General features: G+C 41.5%; 2 protein-coding genes across 4 annotated transcripts in view; one reads left to right on the forward strand and one right to left on the reverse strand.

Annotated features, from left to right (window-relative positions):
- ergic2 (ERGIC and golgi 2) overlaps window positions 1–20,595 on the reverse strand; it is a 75,035-nt gene extending 54,440 nt beyond the window's left edge. For 2 of the 3 annotated variants that reach the window (XM_048549279.2, XM_048549277.2), the window contains exon 1: window positions 20,434–20,595. The gene's annotated coding sequence lies outside the window, so the exon portion shown is untranslated. Of the gene's footprint in view, window positions 1–15,344; window positions 15,542–20,433 lie in introns of all 3 variants that reach the window. The other variant, XM_059652428.1, reaches the window with a different exon arrangement.
- Window positions 20,595–26,460, forward strand: part of dnajb9a (DnaJ heat shock protein family (Hsp40) member B9a) — a 28,348-nt gene continuing 22,482 nt past the window's right edge. Inside the window, exon 1 of the mRNA XM_048549286.2 lies at window positions 20,595–20,933. The gene's annotated coding sequence lies outside the window, so the exon portion shown is untranslated. The remainder of the gene's footprint in view (window positions 20,934–26,460) is intronic.

The following is a 26,460-nucleotide window of genomic DNA, read 5'->3' on the forward strand; positions in this document are numbered from 1 at the left end:
GCGCAGGCTGAAAATAAGGCAATAATGTCCAAAATGTTATGTAAAATTGCAAAATAAAAAAGCTATGCAAAACTACTTCAATAGAATAAAATGTGAGTTTCCCTGCACAGAAATCTGCATGGCATTTTAAATTTTATATGGTCTATGATTTATTAACTTGGATATTGCAATAGCTTCATGATCATTACCATCACCTTTCACTGTCTGTTAATTCATGGTTCCAGCTAGGTGCCCTACTGATGGCCCCCCACATTGAAGGCAATCAAGTAGTAAACATTACATATTGTTGAATGAAGTGTAACTAGGCTTTTATGGCACACTAAGTTCATAATTTTAAACAGCAACACTGCCCTGAAAAACAAATTTTCATTTTTTAACAGAGCAAATTTCTCCAGGACTTAAAAAAGGAAATTATTTTTAAAATTTAAGATAGTTCAGCTTCTACTCTAATCCATGAGCATAACCCCAATCATTTATTTTGCTCTCTGTAAAATCTATTAAAAATGACTAATAATCAGTGTATTTTATTGCCTGGTTTCTTGTCTACGTGAATACTTTAATCTGACTGGCTCAGTTTCTGCCACATTCAAAGAGGTAAATAAATTCCTCTCTTTTCTCTCCCAAACTTGGAATAACAGTTCTGAATTTTTAAACAGATATTCTTTTCTCCAATTCAATGTGTAGTTGGACATGTATTAGAGTTAAGATACAGGGGAGACCGATCTTGTTAGGCAATCAAAATTAAGGAATTAATTTTATTGCAAATTCACTCAGTTATAAATATAATCATTATAAAAAGGTAGAACCCATCCTGAGTTTAACATACACACTCCAGAATGCAAGTAAATAGAACAAGGTGTAAAGTGAGGAGAGGCAGAATTGAAAAACAATTAGAGCTCTCACATTAAGGAATCATGTGTTTCAATGTTGATATTGAGTTTCTGTTCAAACGTTTAAACGGAGATAGCTTAGTTGTTCTGAATGTTGTTGTACAGGAGCAGATTTCTATGTTTTAAAAACTCTCAATTTGCAATTGCTTTCGCGGAGCCAGGCACACCACTTCCAAAGATAGAGTCCTTCTTGATGTTACACTTTCTGTAGCAAAAAGTACAAGCTTATAATCATGATTTCTCACAGGAGGATGGCTTTGATGTGTTAATTGGCAGTTGGCCCACACTGGAATCAATTCATTTTCAACAGAGTTTTGTCAGATTTTCCCTGCTACCATTTGATATTATCAGGGTGATTTCTATTGCATTTGCATAACGTGTTTCAGATTTAAGTCTTTGTTCCAGCAATATCTGTAGCTGAAAAGTTTTATTCCAGTAGAGTCATTTGAAAGTCTCATTCCAGATGTTGAATTTTATTAGTCAAGGACCTTAGGATGCTTTTTTAGGAGGAGTGATAAACAGCTTCAGCAATATTGTTCCTTTGTAAATTCCTGTTGAGCTTGGCTACATTCAGGTCAGCTGTCTTTAGTATTCCAGCTCATTTTTAATCGTTTCCTCTCAATCCAAAGTCCAAAGCTTTAAGCTACTCATTTAAAGATCAATAGTCCATTTTTTATACTATCATGATAGTCTTTACTATGCTGGATGACATCACGTCTGGAAATCCCAGAATCAAACAAGCAATCAGAGGAGAGAAATTCACGCAATGACAGCTAGACTTTGCAGGAAGGTTTCTTTGAGATAAGTGGTAATTACAACCACCCCACTGATGCTGGTGAAATCTGGGCCAATGTTTTGTACTGAACACCACTTACTAACCATTTTTCTCCTCTAATGTAAAAGGACAGGTTTCTGCTATCTCCAAATGGGTAAAAATGCTTACATTTTAAATTCAATGACTTAAATGCACAGGTATGATTGAAAAACATTGATCTTAGCTAATAAAAGTAAACCAAAACCTAGAGTGATGAACATAATACAAATTTAAACAATTTACCTCCAATCCAGTTTATAATTGTGTTATATGGACAAAATCTACTTGCAAAAAAAAAGTAAAAATTGTTGGAATTATACATGGAGTACTATGCCTTGATGCTTTCCCTGCAAACTTTAAAAACTCGAATGACATATCCAAGTTTCACACCAATGAAGAAAATTTATGAGTCTACCAACTTATGCAACAAAAACTGTTCACTATGATCACTCAGCAAATCAGAGAATCTTAGCAGCAAAATTCCTCCATAAGGCAGCAAAAATAATTCTAAATAAATCTCTACTCTTATTTGTCTCAAATGCATTCTTCATTCCTTCAAAATGTTACCCCAGTATTATTTATTCTTGGTCTTATATTCTGAAATCTGATTTATGAAACTTTTTTGCACCCCAAATCTTTTATTTTAACGTCAGTTGACTTCACCTGATCATCCCTCTGAGTCACCAGTTTCAACACAGAATTCATGGAAATTACATCTATTAAGTGAACAAAATTACAAATTTTATTTTCCCCTCAGTTAATGTATTCTCATTGTAGATATGTAACTCCGAACAACAGAAATTGCAGTTTCTCTCCCCGAGGCCATTCCTGGCTCTTTGCTCCATTATGTTTCCTCCGCTACAGCATCAGAGTCTAAATACATTCCCTTTCCCATGCCTCTTGAAACTTCCATTCTACTCCATTCCTTTCACTATTTTCATTTTCCTCTTGATCCTGTTTCAACCGTCCCATTTTTTGGTTCTTTGAATTTGGATGCCATCCAGATGCCTAAACTTTGCTGCTCTGGACTATCTACTGCACTGCACTCCTAGAGTTGCCCTCTATCTTTCCATTCTGTCCTGAAATTCCTCTTCTTTTTCTGCCACTTGCAGTGAGTTCCAGGGTACTATCCTGAAATATATGCTTAGACCTTTTTGAGCAACTGCCAGAATACTCATTTCCACCATCGTGCACTACTCTCACCACTACCTGCCAGTTATGCTCATTGCTCTGCACTTTCATCGTGTCATCAGTGGCTAGATTTTCAGGCTACAGGCTTCTGAAGACTGTCAAAGAACAACCAAGGACAGGCTCCTTGGCTCACCATGACTGTGCCAACACACGATACCTTTCTAAACCAAAAAACATCTGCCTCTGCATTGGTGATAATGGGAACTGCAGATGCTGGAGAATCCAAGATAATAAAATGTGAGGCTGGATGAACACAGCAGGCCCAGCAGCATCTCAGGAGCACAAAAGCTGACGTTTTGGGCCTGCTGTGTTCATCCAGCTTCACACTTTATTATCTTGCCTCTGCATGGTTCTTATCCCTCTCTTCCTTGCGTATTCATATATTTGTCAAGACGTCTCTTAAATGTTGTGATTGTATCTGCCTCTACCATGTCCTCTGGCAACACACTCCAAGCACTTACCACCTTCTGTGTAAATAACTTGTCTGTCACATCATCTTTAAATTTATCCCGTTACCTTAAACCTAAATTCACTATTAACTGACTATTCTACCCTGGGGAAAAATAATTAAAATAGAATCTTGATTAGACGGGGCAACGGGTTGAGGAGTTTAATTTATATAAATGTGAGTTGCAGCATTTTGGAAAGGCAAATCAGGGCAGGATTTATACTCTTAATGGCAAGGTCCTGGGGGAGTGCTGCTGAACAAAGAGATATTGGGGTGCAGGTTCATAGTTACTTGAAAGTGGAGTCTTAGGTAGATAGGATAGTGAAGGCAGTGTCTGGTATGCTTGCCTTTATTGGCATGGAGTAAAGGAGTATGGAGGTCATCCTGTGGCCATACAGCACATTAGTTAGGCTGCTTCTGGAACACTGCATTCAATTCTGGTCTCCCTGCTTTAGGAATAACGTTGTGAAACTTGAAAGGGTTCTGAAAAGATTTATAAGGATGTTGCCAGAGTTTGAACTTTGAGGCTGAATAGGCTAGGGCTATTTTGCCTACAGCATCAGAGGCTAAGGGGTGACCTTTTAGAGGTTACTAAAATCATGAGGAGCACAGATAGGGTGAACAGCCAAGGTCTTTCCCAGGATAGCGGAGTCCGAAAACAGACGGCATAGGTTTAAGGAGAGGGGGAAAAGATTTGAAAGGGGATCTAAGGGGCAACTTTTTCACACAGTGTGTGGTGAGTGTATGTAATGAGCTGTCAGAGGAAGTGGTGGAGTCTGATACAATTACAACATTTAAAAGGCATTTGGATGGGTATATGAACAGAAGGGTTGAGAGTGGTTTGGGCAAATGGTATGTTTCTGTGCGGTACAGCTTTATGATGATCTTTGTCACCTCCTCAAAAAACTCAACCACGTTTGTGAGACACAAAGCTAGGCTGCCAATTCCTAATAAGTCCATATTTTTCCAAATGTGACTAATTCCTACCCCTAAGAATTGTCTCCAATAATTTTCCTACCACTGACATAAGGCACACTGGCCTACTACAGTCTTTCTTTAAAAAAATGAACCACGTGGACTATTCCATCGTCCTCTGGGACCTCTCCTGTAACTAATAAAGATACAAAGATTTTGTACAAGGCCCAGTAATTTCGTTATCTGGCTCCCTTGGTATTCTTGGACAGATCCCATCAGGTCCTGGGGACTCATCTACCTGAATGTTTTTTAAAAACATCCACATTTTTAACATTGACATTCCCCAGAATATCAACTTGTCTCCCAAGATTCACCATTCACCATGACCTTCTCCTTTGTAAATACTCATGGAAAGTATTTGTTAAGGACCTCACTCACTTCCTCTTGCACCACACATATTCCCTCCACTGTCCTTGAGAGGACTACCCTTTACCTAACTATCCTCTTGCTCCTTAGACATGTACAAAATACCTTGCAATTTTCCTTAATTCTGTTTGCCAAGGACATTTCATGGCTCCTTTTAACTTTCCTAATCCTTGTATGAGTTCTTTCCTGCTATCTTAATATTCTTTGAGAGCTTTGTCTTTAGTTTCATAAATGTTATGTATTTTTCTTTGACTAAGCTCTCAATTTCTCTTGTCATTCAAGGTTCCCAAATCTTGCTATTCTTATCCTTCATTTTCACAGGAACATGCTGCCCCTGAACTCTAATCAACTGGCCTTTAAAAGATTCCTACCTGTCAGATGAGAATTTACCTTCAAACAGCCACTCCTAATCTAAATTTCCCAGCTTCTGCCCAATATTGTGGTTGCTAGCCCTCCCCCAATTTACAATTTTCACCCAAGGATTAGCCTTATCCTCATCCATAAGTAATTTAAAGTTTACAGAATTATGGATACTGTTCCTGAAAGTTCCCGAACTGAAATTTAATCATCTGGCTGGGCTCACTCCCCAATACCAGGTCTGGTATGGCCCCTTTGCTAGTCAGACTACTTACAAACGGTTTCAAAAAACCACCCTCGACACACCTAACAAATTCTCCCCATCCAAGTCTCTGACATTAAGCAAGTCTCTGTCAGTATAGGGGAAGTTAAAATCATCCATCATATCAATCCTATTGTTTTTACAAATTTCCATAGTCTGTCCACCTTTCCACTCCTCTGTCACCCATTGGCTATTGGGAGGCCTGTAGCACAATCCCAAAGTGACTGCACTGTTCCTATTCCTGAGCTCTACCCTTATGGCCTCCCTCCAAGGTGGCCTCCCTCCCTACAGCTTTAATATATTCTCCCTCATCAATAATGCAACTCCTCCACCTCCTTTACATCCCTCTCTATTATGCCTGAAACATATAATCCTGGAACGTTAAGATGCCAGTCTTGTCCCTTTCTCAACCAAGTCTCTGTAACAGCTAAAACATGAAAAACACTGATTACTTCCAGTTCCACATGCTGGTCAGGGTAAGAACTGGAGGATGTGGCAGATGAATGTGTGGCCTAACAATTGGTGCAGGGATTCAGATTCTTGGATCATTGGGATCTTTTCTGGGGCAGAGGTGATCTGTTCAAGATAGACAGGTTGCCCCTGAACTGGAGAGGGAACCAATATTTTGGTGGGCAGATTTGCTAGTGTTGCAAGGGAGGGTTTAAACTAAATTACAGTGGGTTGGGATCCTTAACAGCAGGGAGGTGAGCAAGAGTCTGAAAGGGGATACAGTAATCAGAAATAGCAAGCTGAAGAGACAGGTCAGGCCGGAACAGGACAGGAGGCAAGGGATGCCTGTTGGATTAAATTGTATCTATTTCAATGCAAGAGGGCTGACAGGTAAGGCTGATAAACTCTGGGTGTGGATAGGTACGCGGGAGGAGGATATTATAGCCATGACAGAAACATGGCTAAGTGAGGGGCAGGACTGGCAGCTTAATGTGCCAGGGTACAAGTACTTTAGGCGGGACAGAGGTGGAGGAAAGAGGGGAGGGGGAAGTCGCATTTTTGATTAAGGGGTGTATCACAGCAAAAGTCAGATGAAATAACTGAGGGAACATCTTTGTGGTTAGAGCTAAGAAATAAAAAAGGGATGGTGATGCAATTGTGGTTGTAGTACTGGCCCCCAAGTAGTCAATGGGAATTTGAGAACAAACATACAGGGAGATTGCAATGACTCGCAGGGGAAATAAGACTGTCATCATGGGGGATTTTAATTTTCCTAACGGAGGCTGGAACTGCCATAATGTTAAGGGCTTAGATGGGGTGGAGTTTGTTAAGTGTGTTCAGGAAAGTTTCCTCAAACAGTATACAAAGGGCCCTACTCAGGAAGGGGCAAAACTAGACCAACTCTTGGGAACGAGGGCAGGACATGTGACTGAGGTGACAGTGGGGGAGCACTTGGGACCAGAGGCCACAGTTCTATTCATTTTAAAATAGTTATGGAGAAGGACAAAACTGATCCACAGGTTCAAGTTCTAAACTGGAGCAAGGCAAACTTTGATGGAATTAGACAGGAGCCTGCAGTGGTTGACTGGAGTAGTTTGTTTGCAGGCAAAGGGACCTTTGTCAACTGGGGAGGCCTTTAAAACTGTGATAGTTAGAGTTCAAAGTCTGTACATTCTTGGGAGGATTAAGGTCAAGGTTAACAGGAGTAGGGAACCCTGGATGACAAGAGATATTGAGGCTTTGATCACAAAAGGAGGCATGGAACAGTTACAGGCAGCTGGGATCAAGGGAATCCCTGCAAGTATATCGTGGGTACAGGAGTTCACTGAAGGAAATCAGGGCAGCAAAAAGAGGACACGAGATGGCTTTGGCTGAGAAGATTAGGGTGAATGCCAAGAGATTCTTCAAGTATGTTAAAGGAAAAAGAATAACAAGAGAGAGAGTAGAATCCAAGGACCAAAGTGGACATGTATGTGTGGAACCGCAGGAGATCGGTGAGGTCCTCAATGACTATTTCTCCTCTACGTTTACTGTGGAGAAAGACATGAAGACTTGAGAAAATTAGTGGTGATATCTTGGGAACAGTCCATATCCCTGTAGAAGTGGTGCTGGAAGTATTAGAATGTATGAAGGTGGATAAGTCTCCTGATCCTGACCAGATGTGTCCAAGAACCCTGCAAGAGGCTAGAGAACAAATTGTGGGGGCCCTGCCCTTGCATCATTAGCCACGGGTTAGGTCGCGGAAGACTGGAGGGTAGTGAATGTTGTCTCCTTATTCAAGGAGGGATGCAAAGAAAAATCTGGGAATTATAGACCTGTAAGCTTAAGATCTGTGATAGGTAAGCTATTTGAGAAGATTCTGAGGGATAAGACATACATGCATTTGGAAAGACATGGTCCGATTAGGAGTAGTCAGGATAGCTTTGTGGATGGGAGATCACGTCTCACAAATTTGTCAGAGTTCTTTGATGAAGTGACCAGGAGAGCTGATGAGAGCAGGGCAGAAGATATGGTCTATATGGATTTCAGTAAAGCCTTTAATAAGATTGCACATGGTAGGATGCTCTGGAAGGTTAAATCACTTGGAATCCAGGGAAAGTTGGCAAATTGGATACACAGTTAGCTTGATGGTTGGAAGCAGACAGCAATATGAAAGGATGCTTGATAGACTGGAGGCCTGTGACTAGTGGTGTGCCTCAGACTACAGTGCTGGGTCCATTGCTGTTTGTTATCTATATCAATGATTTGTATGATAATGTACAAGGCATGATTAGTATGTCTGCGACACAAAGAGGTTGTGTTGTGGACAGTGAGGAAGGTTATCAGAAATTGCAGCTGGGGAAGTGGACCAAGAAATAGCAAATGGAGGTTGGTATAGATAAGTGTAAGGTGTTGCATTTTGGAAAGTCAATCATGGTAGGAGTTTCATGGTGAATGGTAGGGCCTTAAGGAATGCAGTGGAACAGAGGGAACTTGGAGTTCAGGTGCATAGTTCCCTCTGAAAGTGGAGTCACAGGTAGACAGGGCAGTGAAGGCGGCTTTTGGCGCACTGGCCTTTATCAGCTAGGGCGCTGAGTATAGAAGTTGGGAAGTTATGTTGCAGTCGTACTGGACGTTGGTGAGGCTGCACTTGTAATATCGTGTTCAGTTTTGGTCACCTTGCCATAGGGAGGATGTTATTAAACTGGAAAGAGTGCCAAAGAAATTTATAAGGATGTTGCCAGGGCTCAAAAGGTACCGAGTTATAGGCAGTGGTTGGACAAACTATGACATTTTCTTTAGAACATCGGAGACTGAGGAGGGAAATTAAAGAAGTGGATAAGATCATGAGAGGCATGCTTAGGGTGAATGCACTCAGACTTTTTCCCAGGGTTGGGGAACTGAGGATTAGAAGGCATCAGTTTAAGGTAAGAGGAGAAAGAATAATTGTAAATCTGAGGGGGCGACTTTTTTTAATACACAGTGGGTGGTAAGCATATGGAATGAGCTACCAGTGGAAGTCATTGACACAGGTACATTAACAACATTTAAAAGGCATTTAGACAAATACATGGATAGAAAAAGTTTAGAAGGATATGGGCCAAGTGCAGGGAAATGGAGGTATCACGGTGGACATTTTGGTCGGCATGGGCTAATTTGGGCCAAAGGGCCCGGCTACATGTTGTAGAACTCTATGATAGTTAGATGTAATAATCCAAGCTCCTGGTTCATCTACATTACCTGTCACACTCGTCACATTAAAAACAAATACACCTCAGTCTGTCAGTCCTATTTGTGCTCAGTAACCTCTCCCTGCTCATTTTTGGTATCAGTCTTACTGGCGTCAGTCTGACTCCTCCTTGGTCATTTGACTTGTTGTCCTACTGCTCCGCTTCCCGCTCCACCTGCCACACTAGTTTAAACCCTCTGGAGTGGCACTAGCAAAACTTCCTGCCAGGATATTGGTGCCTATCACATTTAGATGCAACCCTCCTTCTTATATAGATCCCACCCTGGCGGGAAGACATCCCAATGATTCACATATTGGATGCCCTCTCTCCTACATCAGCTCTTTAGCCATGTATTTAAATGTACTACCTTCCTATTCCTAGTCTGACATGTGGCACAGGAGGTAATCCTGAGTTTACACCACTGAGGCCTTTGCTCTGTTGCTGCTGCAATTGCTGCTTGCACTGACCAGTCATTGGAGATGGGGGTTGGGGTGGTTTAGAAGCCTGTGTGGAAAGCTGTCAGTCAGTGTGATTTTTCTTAGAATGGAAAATTAATGACAGAGAATGCATTTCTCTTAAGCCTTCAAAGTTCTCAAGGCCTTCCAGTTTGAAAGCAACAGCAGGATAGCATTTAAATCAAAGAAAGGGGTACTTTGCACTGCCTATCAACTTCAATTTCTGTCTGAGACTGAAAGTCAGCTACCAGGTTTTTCAACAGCTTGCAAATAGTTATTTGTTGCTTTCCTTTCAGTTGTGGTTACTGTCTCTGCTTTCTTCCCAAAGCAGTAGTTTTACATTATCCCATACTTCTTCATAAAAATGTACAACCTCCACTGTGGCAAAAACAACACATATACATCAAATATATCTACAGCTGGACACGATTTCTGGTAGTTTATAGAAACATAGTAAATAAAAGAGTAATGAATAAAAGCAGAAACAAACATAAGCTGCATTTACACTACACGAATTACTTTTGCAAGATTCATTTACAGACAGACGTTTTTGTCTAAATGTGGACTCAGTTAATGTTAACAGACATTCAGAAAAAGAATTACATCTTGGGGAAGTGAAAAAGGTCAAACTTTTTTGGTTCAATGAGCATTGCCACAGGAAATCAACTAATTATAACAAAATACACAGTAATTACAGATTGACATTAGGCGCAAATCACTCTGATCAAAGTCAAGCTCTCCCTGTTCAGCTGAGCTCTGGTTAGTTTAACCTACAATGTTCCTCCACCATCTTTTTATTCTGACCTTATTCACCGTTGAGGCAGGATTTCAAGTAAATCTCAGCACTTAACTGGCAAGTTAGATAGAAAGATTATGCATTTGAAGAAATTTCATGAACATTAACAAAGTAAATAATGATGCCACCAACAGTACGAATTACAACCATGTGTAATAAGTGGGAATTATTTCCTACATTGATCAAGTTTGCAATTGATAACATTTTAAGAAGTCTGATTTAACTTCAATAAAGAAATTCTGGTTAAGCCTCAAAAAACGTTTGACAACTCTACTGAGCTGGGGTAGAAGATGTTAATAAATTTGATGCATGAAATAACTAAGTAATGTGAGCACCATCCATACACAGAAAATGAAAGTTTTAAGCGCCAAAAGATGAAACAAATCAGAAGTGTCAACATGATTAGGTAAAAATAATTTAAACTTTGCACAATCTTGACCTCAGAACAGCAACTGCTGTTTGAGTGACAACTAATTTCCTACATAGGAAGAACTACAGGAGGGCAGTGAGAAACACATTGGAAAAATCAAGTTTGACAGTGACAAAAGTATGGTGGTTCCAACAGCTACAGATTGGTTGAAGCAGAGGTGGAGGCAGGCAGTATTATTGGGCTGGAAACTTAGCAAGGGATTCAATAAAATCAGCCTGTAACTGAATCAGAAAGAGGAATGAAACTGGTGGTAAGGGTAACTAAGTTGTGCAGGATTCAAAGGCAACAATACTGGAGAAAATAACATCTCATTCAAACAAACTGGTGCCAAGCAATCCATACTGCATTGGCTACCAGCAAGTAGCTATTTTTATCCACAGACCAGTGACCAGATATCTATGAAAAAGGCCTTCTCCACCTCCAAACAACTAAATAATTGGCTTCGAGGTAGCTGAACCTCTTGGAGGTGAGAATACTTGGGTCAGGAGCCACTGCATTTCTGCAAGAGCAGGAATTCTTTTCTTTGCTGTAAAAACCTTAAACCTGAAGAAAGCCAGTTATTTTTTCTTCAGCAGCTGTTGTAAGCTGTGGCTCTTAACCAATTAGCGAGAGACTGTGTGTGAACTAGCCACCCTGTAAATATCTGGACAGGGAGCCAAGGTGTAAGACATACTGACAATCCAAAAGACCCATTTCAATGAATCCTGTGAATAGGGACCATTGAATATCCTTCCCGATCTTATCTCTGTGCATCGTGCCTATATTTTTATCTTCCTGCCTGTGTTGTTTCTGGGTGCAAATACATCAGGTGGAGGAGTGTAATTTACAAGTGAGTTAGAGTATTAGAGTTTTGACTAGTTGAGTAATGCAATGGTTAATAACTGTTTAGCTGTAACTGGAATTTATTTATTTGTAATAAATAGTCATTCCCCTATCCCCAAGCTTGGACTGATATATGGCAAGTAATATTCATGCTACACAAGTGCCATGCAATGGCCATTTCCAACAAGTGAATCTAAGCATCACCACTTGATATTTAATGGCATTACCATCACTGAATCCCTCACATAATCCTTCTAGGGGTTACAACAGACCAGAAACTGAACTAGTCATAATTTCTGTGGCTACAAGTAGGTCAGAGCTACAAATCTTGCGAGTAACTCAACTCCTGATTTCCCAAAGCCTGCCCACCACCTTCAAGGCATAAGTCAGAAATGTAATGGAATATGTTCCATAGGCTTGGATAAAAGCAGCTCCAAGAATAGTCAAGCAGCTTGACATAATCCAGGACAAGAGCATTCCAGTTAATTGGCACCATATTCATAAACATTAATTCCCTTCACCAGTGACACACAGTAACAGCAGCGTTGATTATCAGTAAAATGCATTCCAGTGGTTCACCAAGGCTCTTCAGACAGCACTCTCCAAACACGTGGCCACTACCAATGAGGCAGCAGATACATGGGAACACCATCACCAGCAAGTTCCTTTCCAAGCCACTCACCACTCCGACTTTGAAACATACTGCTGTTCCTTCACTTTTGCTGGATCAAGATCCTGGAAGTCCCTTGTTAACAGCATTGTGGTTCTAACTACACAAAATGGTCTGCAGTGGTTAAAGAAGACAGCTTACCACAAATTTCTCAAAGGTAATTAGGGACGGGCAATCAATGCTAACTCAGGCAAGCAAGCCTACATCCCTTGAATTAAGAAAACAAAATTACTTTGATCAGAGGCCTGTTTCTCCTCTGTTGCACTGTTTAAGCTCCCTGGCTCGAGCAGTGTCTAATATTTCAGTCTTGTTTAACAGCAAGTGAAGCATTAGCTTAATCATTTGCTCATGGGAATTGGGCCTTTTCACAACATTGGCTTTTAAATGCTTGGAATTCTCTGGGCCTCAAGACTATTCTTTTAGACTAGAGCACACCTCCAGAGAAGGAGCTGTTCTGTTGTAACTTGGATCAGTCTACACCCACTGGTCCTATTAAATGCCGAGTCTATGAATCATTTTCTGGTTCCACAGGTTCAGCTACAATTTAGTTCCTGCTTAGAGATTCACATTCCTAGGCTAAAGTATATTTTCCTGTATCTTATGGTGATCGAGAAATTTGTCACTGCTTTTTTCTCTTCCCCCCCTCCACTGCCCTGCAATTAAGTATACTCACCTCTTGGCTCTTCATTCATGTGGAACTATGTTCATTAATGAGTTTTCCAATGATCTATCCTTCAAACTGCTTTTACACTTAGTTCACCGTCCAAGCCTGCCTTCCAACTTGGCATGTGGTTCACCATTAGTCCATACTGATGCCACAAGACTAATCCCACCAACATGGTACCTATAGAACCTATCATCTCCGCTCTCTTCTTTGTTTATGACCAAGATATTGTTGCGATCCCAGGCTAAGCTGCTAACATTATTTTGTGATCTGGTTAAAAACCAGTAAACTTTATTTTTAAAGTTGTCAAAAGGGCATGATCTAGAGGATCAAATAATAAAATAAAGCCACTAGGTACTATGGTACTGAGCAATAAACTCTACTTTCCAAACTAGAACAGTAAAACAATTTACATGTCCAGTTTATTTGTAACACTTTGAATTAATGTGGTAAACATGTTAGTATTCTATGACTGAACACAGGGCACATCATACAGAAAAAAGGATCAAGCCCTCCCATGGATTTCCCAATAATTCACCTGATGCTAACAATACAATGGGTTACCAAATCTCAAAAATCGTCACCTGTTCGATTCTTCACTTTTGCTCAAGGCCTCAAAATCTGCTTTCACAAATCATTTTGTCATGGACTGCTTTAAAGGCTGTTTCTGTTTTAGTCACTGTCCTGTCCGAGTTTCACATTCCTCACAACTCAAACTTCTAGTACATAATCACTGGCACAAATCCAGCTTTTCACCAACAGCTGGCCTCACCAAGCCATCTCGCTGGGCTTTTTGGAGCTTTAATCTTGCTAAGCAGTATGCAGCAAATAATGCTTCTGGGATTTTTCAAAGCCCACTCTATTACTCTGAACTATTACTGACCACAGAATTTTCCCAAGAGCCTATTGCTTCCTCCAAAAAGACAGAGACTTTGCTACATTCTCATACCCCAGAACTTCCAAGCCCTGACTCCAACTCTCAGTCACATACTAATTCCAAGAACATCTTCCAAACAGCTTTGAGCGTGTTGAGTAACAAACAGTGCCGAAGGTCTCCTGCTCAAATCAAGTTGACAATTTAAACAGCTTTCATTACATGAGAAAAGTTTATAACTTTACTTGCTAATGCTTGTTTGCAGATTATACAGTGGTAATCAACTAAAATCAGGATCACTAGTGCAAAATGCAACAAAGCTGCATTTCTGCTAAGCATAGAACATAGAGCTGGACAGCACAGGAACACGTCCTTCAGCCCACAATGTTGTGCTGAGTATGACGCCAAATGAAATCAATCCCTTCTGCCTGCCATTGATCCATATCCCTCCACTGCTTGCATATTCATGTGCTTATCTAAAAGTCCCTTAAATGCCCATATTATATCTGCCTCCACCACCACCTCTGGCAGTATGTTCCAGACAATGTGTAATAAACTTGCCCCTCACATCTCCTTTGAACTTTCTCCCACTCACCTTAAACACATGTCCCCTAGTATTAGACATTTAACTTTTGGAAAAGATTCTGACTGTCAACCCTACCTACGCATCTCATAATTTTATAGACTTCTATCAAGTCTCCCACCCACTCAGCCTGTGCTGCTCAAGAGAAAGCAATCTGAGTTTTTCTAACCACTTCTTATAGCTCATACTTTCTAATCCTGATAAACCTCTTGTGCACTCTCTCCAAAGCCTCCACATCCTTCCTGTAATGTGGCAAGCAGAACTGAATGCAATACCATTAAAAGTGTGGCCTAACCAAAGTCTTATAAGGTTGCAACTTGACATCCTGACTCTTACACAATTCCCTAAGCAATAAAGGCAAGCATGCCATACAGCTTCTTTATCACCCTATCTACTCCCCTCAGGGGGCTAAGGACTTGAACCTCAAGATCCTCCTGTACATCAATGGTGTTCAGAGTCCTGCCATTAACTATTTACTTTTCCATAAGACCATAAGACATAGGAGTGGAAGTAAGGTCATTCGTTCCATCAAGTCCACTCCGCCATTTAAATCCTGGCTGATGGGCATTTCAACTCCACTTCCCTGCACTCTCCCCGTAGCCCTTGATGCCTTCTGAGATCAAGAATTTGTCGATCTCTGCCTTGAAGGCATCCAACGTCCCAGCCTCCACCGCACTTCGCGGCAATGAATTCCACAAGCCCACCATTCTCTGGCTGAAGAAATGTCATCTCATTTCAGTTTTAAATTAACCCCCTCTAGTTTTAAGGCGGTGCCCACGGGTCCTAGTCTCCCCAGAAACAACTTCCTAGCGTCCACCCCTTCTAAACTACATTATCTTGTAAGTTTCTATTAGATCTCCCCTCAACCTTCTAAACTCTAATGAGTACAATCCCAGGATCCTTAGCCGTTCATCATACGTTAAACCTACCAGCGAGTTTTGAAAAGATTTGTAGCTCAGGTTGGAGGTTCTGGATGTGAGTTTGCTCACTGAGCTGGAAGGTTAGTTTTCAGATGTTTCGTCACCATTCTAGGTAACATCAGTGAGCCTCCGACAAAGCGCTGGTGTTATGTCCCGCTTTCTATTTACCTGGTTAGGTTTCCTTGGGTTGGTGATGTCATTTCCTGTTCTTTTTCTCAGGGGATGGTAGATTGGCTCCAAGTCAATGTGTTTGTTGATGGAATTCCGGTTGGAATGCCATGCTTCTAGGAATTCTCGTGCATGTCTCTGCTTGGCTTGTCCTTGGATGGATGTGTTGTCCCAATCAAAGTGGTGTCCTTCGTTATCTGTATGTAAGGATACGAGTGATAGTGGGTCATGTCGTTTTGTGGCTAGTTGATGTTGTATCCTGGTGGCTAGCTTCCTGCCAGTTTGTCCAATGTAGTGTTTGTCACAGTCCTTGCAAGGTATTTTGTAGATGACGTTCGTTTTATTTGTTGTCTGTATAGGGTCTTTTAAGTTCATTAGCTGCTGTTTTACTGTGTTGGTGGGTTTGTGGGCTACCCTGATGCCAAGGGGTCCGAGTAGTCTGGCAGTCATTTCGGAAATGTCTTTGACGTAGGGGAGTGTGGTTATGGTTTCTGAGCCCGTTTTGTCTGTTTGTTTGGGTTTGTCTACCATCCCCTGAGAAAAAGAACAGGAAATGACATCACCAACCCAAGGAAACCTAACCAGATAAACAGAAAGCGGGACATAACACCAGCGCTTCGTCGGAGGCTCACTGATGATGTTACCTAGAATGGTGATGAAACGTCTGAAAACTAACCTTCCAGCTCAGCGAGCAAACTCACTTCCAGTTAAACCTACCTTCCTTAACAGTTGATCTCCCAAATTGCAGCACCTCACATTCACCCGGATTATACTCCATCTGCCGTTTCTCTGCCCATATCTGCGACTGATCTATATTGCGCTGCATCTTTTGACAATCTTCTACACTATCCACAATTCCACCGATCTTTGTACCATCTGCAAACTTATAACCCACCCTTCTGCATTTTTATCTGAGTCATTTATATGCATCAAACAGCAAAGACCCCAGTACGGATCCCGGTAGAATACCACTAGTCACAGACTGCAAGCCTGAAAAACACCCTTCCACCAGTATGCTGACTTCTATGGTAAACCCAATTCTGTATTCACACAGCCAAGTCACTGTGGATGTCACGCATCTTAATCTTCTGGACGAGCCTACCTTGAAGGAACCTTGTTGAGGGCCTTACTAAAATCCATGTAAACAAATCCACAGCCGTGCCCTCAATGAATTTTTTGAGGAGCTGACGAAAGTGATCAATCAAGTCAGACATAAGCCCCGCATAAAGCCACGCTTTTCCAAATGTGCATAAATCCTAACTGTAAGAATTCTCTCCAATAATTTCCCATGCACTGATGTGAGACTCACTTGTCTGTAGTCTCCTGGATTATCCCTATTTCCCTTTTTGAATGGAGGAACACCATTAGCTACATTAAACATGGCTGGTGCATCCTCAGTTGTGACTGAAACCAGTTTGTTAATTGGAATGTTATTCTCAAGCAAGTATCTTTTGAATTTGTTCTTATTCTTACTTCTTGCTTTCTCATTAAGGGGCACAAGGGTGACAAGATCCTCTCCATAAAAACCATCCACACAAAAGCTCAACTAGCTGTGTTGTTCATGTTAACAGATTAATTCATTGGCCTGCAATGACAAGCATTCCATCCTTCACATCCTGCTTTAGTTGCTGTAAGTTGTCTTCAGATAAAGATTCTACCTTGATTTCCTGCTGTGAAAACACCAACTGACATGCTCTGGATTGCTGTTAGTATGTTGCCTGTGTTCTTAAAGTCTCTGAATGGTCTGCACCCACAGTCTTGCCTGTTTAAGTTCTTAGTTATCTGTACATGATTTCTTGTATTTCACAAGATGACAGCAAACATAAGATGATAGATCAGTGCAGGCCTTACTTTAGGTGCTGGTTTAGAAATAAAAATTGTTCAGCTTTCGAATTGGCATTCAGTTCGTCAATAATATTTGTCCAAAAGAAAACAATTTAAATTTACGGTAAATCATTGTGGTATGATTCCAAATTCTGTTTTACTTTTTATTGGTTGTATTTTAGTTGTGAACAGAAATTCATTTTTCTATTCCACATGTAAGTTGCTCATTTTGGTTTCCTTATAGATGGCTCACATTTATCATGCATCATTACTGCTTAACCTTACAGTTTGTGACATCACTTTACTAGTGATCATGCTGCATCTCCATGCATCTGGAATATCCAGAACATTACTGGGCTGCTTTCAAGTACAGAGATGTCACAGGTCACAACTGTAGCCACTGTTTCCAGGCCTCTGATCAGCTTGCGTTGCTCAGGTACTGGATGTGGGGTATGGCAGTGTCTCCTGTAGCTTTCGTCCATGTTGGACTGATCGATTAGATAAGTAGCTGAAGGAAGAAAACTACAGGTCTACGGAGACTGAGCAGAATAAACTGCTCTTGCAAAGTTTACACAGATATGATGGGCAGAATTGTGTATTATGTTTACAGTAGTGTAATACACCAGCTTCGCACATCAGTTTCCAGCATATTTCTTATTTAATTGTTTGCATTTCTCCCACAAAAGTTACTTTACCCTGCAATGCTAGTCCATCCGGACCAAATTGAAACACGATGCAATGAGCAGGCAAAGCCTGTTAAGAACATACACTTTTCTCAATCCCTGTTGCTTCATGGAAGTCATGCAGCTGCATGGCAATCGACGGGTGCGTGGCGAGGAAATGCAGGCAGACAGTGAGATTCTGCATTTCACCAATTGATTGTGATCTATACATTGGAGACCATAGTTATAAAAGATACACATTGCCTCCACTGTGTCAATGAATTCTCATAGCAGTGGGAAGAGTGCTTAACAAGCCGGTTGCCTTGTCCTTGATGGTGTTAAGCTTCTTGCTGGAGCTGCAGTATTATAGCCAAGTTGACTGTATTGCGCCACTCTCCTGATTTATATCCTGTGGATGGTGGAACGGCTTTGTAGTATCAGGTGGTGAGTTCCCAGCACAGGATTCCTTGGCCCTGTAGCGCTCTTCTAGTCAAAATAATATGTCTAATGCAGTTCAGTTTCAGGTCAACAGTAACCCACAGGATATTAAGAATGGAAGAGTATAGCGATGATAACATGATTGAATGTCATGAAGAATGGGAAGATTCAGTCTTATTGGAAATGGTCATTGCCTGGCATTTGTCTGGCATAAATGACAGTGACTACCAATGAAGCAGCTCAAAACCTTTAGGCATAAGATACTACTGTGAGGAAGTCATGCACCGCATCCAGAGGGTTTGACAATTGCCCTTTAACAATCATTGCCATCTTTCTTCATGCCAGATATGACTCAAAACATTGGAGAAATTCCACAACACCTCACCAATTTCCACTGACTGCAATTATGTTCTGCTCATTGATGCCATACAAAGTTAAAAGTTGTTTTGATATAAAGAGCAATCAATCACTCTTGTATAGTAATGAAATAGAGAAGCATAATGCAAAAAAGCAGTGACACAAGCTATCAAGTAAAGTGTTCTGGAAAAAAAAAAGAGAGAAGGAATAGCCTGTATAAGAGCCTAACACACTTCTCTAAAATATGGAATGTATTAGTGTAACAAAAGCAGTTTTGAGAAATCTACTAGAGTCAGACCTTAATAGTGACAGAAACTGTCCACACCTAGAATAAGCCACAAATATTATTCAAAATGGAATTAAGCTAAAATTCAATTCTCATCTGATTTCAAGTTCAGCCTTTGCCCATGTTCAGACCAAAGTAGTACTTAGGTCAGGAGCTGAGTTGCTGTGACAGAATAGAAACTGAAAATCAGTATGCAAGTTATTGTCAAAGAAGTGCCATTTGTTAGCACTGATGGCACCCTTCCATCATTCCATTGGTAATCTAGAGTAAACCGATGGGTTGGTAATAACCTGGCTTCAGGTTATCCTGTTCTTTGAAGACATGCCTTAAAACTATCACTGGCCAACCATCTGACAAAGTATCTCCATAAAACCATAAGATGAAGGAGTGAAAGTAGCCATTTAGACCATCCATTTGATGAGACTGTTCTGACAATCCTCAAATCTCCTTACATAAGTCTTATACAAAATTTGACAAGTTATGTGAAACATTATGCAATTCAAATATATTAAAAGGAGGTCACATTGCTGTACGGCATTAAACAATTTAATGGAATTGAATTATTTTATTAACATATTCTCTGCACATTAACATTGCCAATGAAGCAAATATATACTCGAACATTCTACGTTGCTCCCAAATCATTACACTTCGAATAGCTCAGAAACGGTTTTGCCCATTGAGTTATCAAGGGAGCAAAAGGCACACCTTCCACAATGCTTTCGTATAGTGAAGGATAGAGTGGGGGAAAAGGCTTCAAAGGGAGAGACCTGACTCGTACCCAATACTGCATGTGAGGGCTACGTACGATATTAATCAACAAGTTATTCAAGAGCACCGAATGCAATAAAGTGATGACAGATGGCGAACACTTCTCCTAAGTGTTCAAATATTGCCATGGATCGACACTCAATAGATGAATGAAGGCAAGTATTTGAATGAATGCGTTCAGTGAAGGAAAGCGAGATATTTCATTTTAACAGCAAGTACGAAAGACAACGAACGGTTTGGGGAACTATTTTCACCAGCTCAGTGTACTTAGGCGTGAAAAAAATTTGTCAAAACAGCCTGGTGACGACATGCATTGCTTGCACTCCCTTTTACGGTCAATGGGGAACCTCGACATTCATAAAGGAAACTGAAGAAAATAATAGTGGTCACGCACCGGTCTCAGCGAACGTAAGAAATGGGCACACAAATTGCAGAAGCAAAGATCCCACATGGAAACGAAAGCATTGTCAGGACTCAGTACCACCAGGGAAATGCTAGAATATGGAATGAAACTAGCGGTGGCAACTACAAGTTGATTTAAACGCATGTTCTGGCTGTTAGCTGCTCCGACCTGACCACCACCCTGCCCCGGGATAACCTGACAGTAGGTTGGGATTTTACTGAGCATCACAGCTCCCTCCGGGTAAACGGGCATTTGTAGAGTGAGTGTAACTGGGAGAGAGGGAAGGTACTCGCTGCCTTTCGGGATCATAAAGCAGGCGGTGAGTTGGGATAAAGCAGTGGCTGGTACCTGTGCCGTTCGTTGCCTCCCCGGTTTCCTCTCTCTCACAAGCAGAACCTATCAGTAGTCGCCATGTGTGCCATTCCCCCGTTGCTCAGCCTCCGGCTCTGAGAGCGCGTTCACATCCTGACCTTTCACCTCTGACCTCCGCGACCCCCAGTGAGCGGCTGTTTCCGGGAAGGTAACTTCCGGCTTCCGGCTCTCCTGTTTCCATGGAGTTGAGGACGTCTATCATTTAGAAAAGCAAGGGGAATCATAACTGGTCAAAGAAAAAAAAACATAAATTAGCTTGGTGCTTTGTCAAAGAGGTCGGGGTTTAAGCAGCACCCAAAAGGAAGAAAGAGTGCGTTTCAGCATCTGGCGATCAGAAACCATTGATGTATTATGGAGTTGGACTCCAGCGACTGAGCAGGAGGCGTTAGCGATAAAACAGCTCTGGGACGGGTAAAGCATTCGGCACTGGCAAGCTCCTGCGTGTGAGGATTTAAGCAAAAAGCCCAGATTTTGTGGTCAGTATCAAAGCAGCAGAAAAAGATACCCTTTAAATATAGTTAATGTTAATACTTAATGTACGTTATTAAAATTTATATAGCAATAGTGATCAAAGGGTGTCCCAAAGCATTCGACACCCAATAAGCTATTTTTGAATTGTAGTAACTTGCTAGGAAATTCAGGAGTCGATTTGCATCCAGCAATCTCGAGGAGCTATGAGAATGTGGTGATCTAGAAGGTCTTTGCAATGTTCGGAGACATAGTTTCCAATCCCACCATGGGCAAATAGCGAAATTTGAATAAGGAGGTGTGGTCCTGTGGTAATGTCCCTACGACCCAGGTAAGTCCCACCTGCTTCAGAGTTATGCCATAATATGCCTGACCAGGTTATTTAAAAGTATCTACGGCAAGCTGCCACTACCTTAGTTATCCACTGCCATGACAGTTAACAAATGTTTTTGTTTTCGTTTGACTAGAGAATTGGGTCATGGGGCGTTGACCAGTGATGTAAGTGCGCAGCAAAAGGAACAACCAATTAGATTGATGAGAGATAATGGGAACTGCAGATGCTGGAGATTCCAAGATAATAAAATGTGAGGCTGGATGAACACAGCAGGCCAAGCAGCATCTCAGGAGCACAAAAGCTGACGTTTCGGGCCTAGACCCTTCATCAGAGAGGGGGATGGGGGGAGGGAACTGGAATAAATAGGGAGAGGCGGACCGAAGATGGAGAGTAAAGAAGATAGGTGGAGAGAGTGTAGGTGGGGAGGTAGGGAGGGGATAGGTCAGTCCAGGGAAGACGGACAGGTCAAGGAGGTGGGATGAGGTTAGTAGGAAGGGATGGGTGAGAGGAAGAACCGGTTATGGGATGCAGTGGGTGGGGGGGAAGAGCTGGGCTGGTTGTGTGGTGCAGTGGGGGGAGGGGACGAACTGGGCTGGTTGAGGGATGCAGTAGGGGAAGGGGAGATTTTGAAACTGGTGAAGTCCACATTGATACCATTAGGCTACAGGGTTCCCAGGCGGAATATGAGTTGCTGTTCCATGACATGTCCATCATGGGCCTCCTGCACTGCCACAATGATGCCACCCGAAGGTTGCAGGAACAGCAACTCATATTCCGCCTGGGAACCCTGCAGCCTAATGGTATCAATGTGGACTTCACCAGTTTCAAAATCTCCCCTTCCCCTACTGCATCCCTCAACCAGCCCAGTTCGTCCCCTCCCCCCACTGCACCACACAACCAGCCCAGCTCTTCCCCCCCACCCACTGCATCCCAAAACCAGTCCAACCTGTCTCTGCCTCCCTAACCGGTTCTTCCTCTCACCCATCCCTTCCTCCCACCCCAAGCCGCACCCCCCGCTACCTACTAACCTCATCCCACCTCCTTGACCTGTCCGTCTTCCCTGGACTGACCTATCCCCTCCCTACCTCCCCACCTACACTCTCTCCACCTATCTTCTTTACTCTCCATCTTCGGTCCGCCTCCCCCCCTCTCCCTATTTATTCCAGTTCCCTCCCCCCATCCCCCTCTCTGATGAAGGGTCTAGGCCCGAAACGTCAGCTTTTGTGCTCCTGAGATGCTGCTTGGCCTGCTGTGTTCATCCAGCTTCACATTTTATTATAATTAGATTGATGACACCTCATTGACACTTGCATAGTGTAAACCACAAAGTATAGAACATTGAACATTACAGCACAGTAAGTTTTAAATCATATGCAGAAATCACATTAAAGATTGGGAATTAAATATGGGTTTGAAAAAGACACAAAACAATTACATTTATAGCAGTGATGAAATTCTGAAGTAGCAAGAACTCCACACTTTTGAAATTAAATTTTCAGTGCCAAAGATATTTTTAAGTATTTATGAATGATTGATCATGCCATTAAATGTTAATCTTAAATATGAATTCACCAGTCCTAACTTTCCCTGTATTGTTTAATGGGCAGCTATTAGGTAACTACAGAAAGTACTAGAGAAAATCAGCACATCATGGGTCTCTTTGTGGGACTTGAAACATTGACTCTGTTCCACTCCACGGATGCTGCCAGACCTGCTGGGTTTATCCATCGCTTTATTTTAATTTCACATCTTCATGATGTGCATTATTTTGCTTTTAATTGTTAAGTGCTGCAACTTTATGTGCTACATGAATTTCAACAATGAGTGTATAGAAAAATACAAGTACAGGACAGACTGTGGAGAAGCAGAGTAGCTCGAACCTCAAACTTCTGAATTTCCAAGTGTATGTGCATACCTTTGGTTGCTGTCCAATTTACTTCATAATAATACTGTACGCTATTAGTCCCAGTATTTTTCTTAATGCAAAATCCAGACCAATGTCTTTTATTGCTGATCTGTTTACTCCTGAATAATTGTATTAGCTTGGTTCTCATCTCAAGTGGATGTATTGGTAGACAATTTAGTCTATTGTCGTTCAAACAGATCATTGTTAATCTGTTGGTAACCTAACTATTAGTACCCACCTTTTCCCTATCAATCAATCTTCTTTTAAATTTAACAATTGACTCAACAACTATGTGGTTTGTGGAAGACAGTTTCAGAAACCCTTTGTGTGAATAAGTGTTTTCTTACACCACCCAAAAATATGAATATACAAATTAAGAGCAGGGGAAGGCCATTGAACCCCACTGCCATTTAATAAGTTATCAGCTCATCTGATAGTTCCGCATTCCCACCTACCCTTGATAACCTTTCATCCCATTGCTTCTCCAGAATTTATCTACTTCTATCCACAAAAAAAGGATGGTCTGTCCGCCACATTTTGAGGAACAAGTGTTCCAAGGATTCACAAATCTCTGCAAGGAGAAAAGTTCGCATCACTCTTTGACTCCTTGTTTTTAAATAGTGATCTCTGGTTATAGATTCTCACACAAGAAGAAGCAAACACATCCATCCTGTCAAGATCCCTAAAGGTCTTCTATTCTTGTTCTGACATTTATCCAATTCCTCCAGGTTTGGACTCCCAAACCTTTGAAAATAATTTATCTCTATCTACCCTATCTGTTCCTCCTAAAACCGTCAATGAAATTACTGCTTAAAGCTCTAAATTCTAGAGTATATTACCCTAGGTTGTACAATATCACCACGTAATTAACCCTTTGATTTCATGTCTCATTCTGGTAAATCTGTGCTGTACTCATTGTCATACCAATATATCATTCTCAAGGTGTGGCAGAATATTCTGTTCACAATTCTCTGGGTCATCGAATCAGAATTTTGCATTGCTGGAGCATGACTTCTATTCACTTGAACTCTAATCCTAACAGTATAAAAGCTTTAATTCCATTTGTCTTTTTGATTATTTACAGGATGTACATTTACCTACATTGCAATCCATTTGTCTGTTTTATTCATTCACTTAACATATTAATATTTCTTGGTAAAATGATGCTTTTATCTGCACTGCTTTCAGTACCAATTCTCTTGCCACCTGGTTGAAAAGTATGTAAATGGAGTGATTACATGATAGGGGTTGTACTTGGCAAGAAATAGAAACAGTAGAATCTGTTATTAAGATTGCTGTTTAGATTCTTTACTAAAAAGCACTCTATTTCCTCTTATATTTTTCACATGTCTACTTCGAAAATTTTAAGGTCAGCTTCTCTAATTTCCTGTGTTCACATTTGACATAAATGTTACAACTAAGTTGCAGTTCTGAATTTTAAGGTATCAGTGGAATAATATTTAAGTTTTACCTTCAGGACTTTTCTGAGTATAGTCTTCTAGACAAGTATAATACAAATAATAAAAATAGAATGTAATCTTGCTCATGCTTTGAAATTGTCAAGGGATCGTTCTCAAATCTTAATGTCACCAAAAAGGCAGCTTTGCATAACAGGACATTGTTTATTAAGGCTGACAATAACAAATGCTTAAGATCACAGCAGGTCAGGCAGCCACCATGGAGAGGGAGCAAGCTATATTGTTTGGGGTCTGGATGACTCTTCATCAGAGCTGACATGAAGTTTGGAGAGGCCAGCATTTGTCACTTCACATCAGCTCTGATGAAGAGCTATCTAGACTCGAAACATTAGTTTGTTCTCTCTGCCTGACCCACTGTGAACCCCAGCATTTGTTGTTTTCAGTATAAATGCCAGCATTTGCAGTAATTTGCTCCTTCATTGTTTATTAAGGTTTTACTTCAGAAAAAAACCAGAACATTCAAATCTTCATAGTGATAATTTTGAAATTGTCTGTCTAAATAAAATGTTAAATAAAATCAGGAACAAAAACAGAAGTTGCTGGAAAAGCTCAGCAGGTCTGGCGGCATCTGTGAAGACAAAATCAGAGTTACTGTTTCAGGTCTGGTAACCCTTCCTCAGAACTGATGGTAGCTGGGAAAACGTCAGATTATATGTAGAAAATAGGGAGGAGGACGGGTTAGAGAGTAAGCGATAGGATAGCGCCCACACAGAGAGAAGAGCAGTTGGATAGACAAAGGCGTTCATAATGATCTGGCTGGGAGGGTGAACAGCTGTTAATGGGGACTATTAGTGACTAACAATAGGTAGCATGTAATGGCAGACTTAGTGATAACAAGGCCTGATGTGTGGGGTAGGAGGCTAGGACCCGGGACAGTTTAGGCCCTAAAATTACGGATATTGAGTCCGGAGGGCTGCATGGTCCCCAAGAGAAAAATGAGGTGTTGTTCTTCTAGCTTGCATTGAACTTTGCTGGAGCACTGCAGCAAGCCAGAGACGGAGATGTTGGCCATGGAAAAGGGTGGTGTGTTAAAGTGGCAGACAACGGGTCGCTCCGGGACTTTTTTTGTTTGTTCCAGTCCAATTCTGGACCCCAATCGCAATTCTTTCTTTTCCGATATATCGATGGTATCATTGGTGCTGCTTCCCTCTCTTGTCCTCAATTGGAGAAGTTCATCAATTTCGCTTCCAATTTCCACCCTGCCATCACTTTCACCTGGTCTATCTCTGACTCCTCCCTTCCCATCAGTTTTTGTTTCTGGGGTAGACTGGCCACTAATATCCACTGACTCCCAAAGCTATCTCGACTAAGCAGCCTCACACTCTGCTTCCTGTAAAGACTCCATCCCATTCTCTCAGTTCCTCTGTCTCCATCGCATATGTTCAGATGAGGCCAGCTTCGACAAGGGAGCCTCTGAAATGTCTTCCTGCTTCCTCAATTGAGGATTCCCCAGCGCCATTGTCAACAGAGCTCTCAACCGGGTCCAATCCGTCTCCTGAACTTCTTCCCTCCCACAACAGTGATAGGGTTCCCTTGTCCTTACCTACCATCCCACTAGCATTCTCCTTCAGAAGATCATCAGATGTCATTTCTGCCATCTCCAGCAAAATGCCACCACCAGACGCATATTCCCCTCCCTTCCCTTGTCTGCCTTCTGTATGGACCGTTCCCTCCAGGACACCCTCGTCCACTCTTACTTCACCCAACAACTGCGTCCCCCCCAAAGCCTCACAGCACCTTCCCCTGCAACCGGCAAAGGTGCAACACCTGCCCATTTACCTCCTTCCTCCCCAGTATCCAAGAGCCCAAACAGACCT

This window comes from Stegostoma tigrinum, chromosome 18 (assembly GCF_030684315.1).
Source record: "Stegostoma tigrinum isolate sSteTig4 chromosome 18, sSteTig4.hap1, whole genome shotgun sequence".
Lineage (NCBI taxonomy): Eukaryota > Metazoa > Chordata > Chondrichthyes > Orectolobiformes > Stegostomatidae > Stegostoma > Stegostoma tigrinum.